The sequence below is a fragment of the Galeopterus variegatus genome, unplaced genomic scaffold, assembly GCF_000696425.1.
Source record: "Galeopterus variegatus unplaced genomic scaffold, G_variegatus-3.0.2 Scaffold6710, whole genome shotgun sequence".
In the NCBI taxonomy this organism is placed as follows: domain Eukaryota; kingdom Metazoa; phylum Chordata; class Mammalia; order Dermoptera; family Cynocephalidae; genus Galeopterus; species Galeopterus variegatus.
In genome coordinates, this window is record NW_007732821.1 from 112,210 (window position 1) to 113,342 (window position 1,133).

Below are 1,133 nucleotides of genomic sequence, written 5' to 3' on the forward strand. Positions count from 1 at the left end.
GGGGTGGTCTGGGCTGTGGGGAGATCAGAGATGGGTTCCTGAGGACAGGGGAGGGAGAGAGAGGAGGAGGGGTCCTGAGAAACATGCAGGGGGCCAGAATGTGCCCCCCAATACCCACGGTAGATAAGGACTGTTCTGAGCCGAAGGCACTTGAGAAACAGCTGCCCATACTGACCGAGACTCACCAAGAGGAATCCACTGAACAAACCCCGTACAGCGACCCATCTCCCTTTAGTTTCCCCAGATACTTACCCCCCGACACACACGATTTATGGCTCCAAGAAGCTCAGATCCCTTCCTTTGTCTAGTCCCCTCTCCACAAACATGTCACCCTTTGTTTAAGAGACCATCTCTTGGGGTTTTCATTTCATTTCTGTGGGGCCCCCACATGCATATGAAATAAACCTTCTCCCCTGTTCATCTGTCCTTTGTCAGCTTAATTTGCAGGACCCTGTTCACAGAACCTAAGAGGGCAGAAAAAGGGTTTTTTCCCTTCGTCTTCATACAGAATAGAGAGAGAGAGAGAGAGAGAGAGAGGTGCCCAGAGCCACCTGGGGCACCCCCACACGAAGAGCCCACAAAGCCCTTTTCTGGAGTGGCTGCAGCATGTGTCCTGCCTCCAGAGGAGCCCTCGCCCTCAGATCACACACTAACTCCACCCCACAATCCAGGACTGTGGATAGGGGCACAGCGGTGAATCTGCAGGGTCTCCTCTGTGGGGTCTCCTGGGTGTGGGGTCTTCCAGCTGCAGCATCTCATAGGTGTAGGGTCCCCCCTCCTGGCTAAGGCACAGCCTTTCAGGGCCCTGCCTGGGGGAGCACTGGGCTCCACACCTCCCAGCCTGGCCCCGTGGCTGCTCTGCCTCCATCTGTTGGGATATCAGGCTCGGGTGCAGGAAATCTTTCTGACTTATAAAAAAGAGGGTCTGGGTAATAAAAAAAGGACAGAGTTTAAAAACTGGGGCCTTTTTCTAAATAACTCCGGGCATTTGCCCAGATCTTGGTTGCCCCAAATCTTTCTTTGCTTTGATTAAGAGAATCCTGGAGCGAGTGTCCCACCTGCCTCTGTTTGCTAAAACAAGGTTTCCAGATAGGTTATGAGTTTTAACTATCGATCTTCTCACTAGGTTGAAA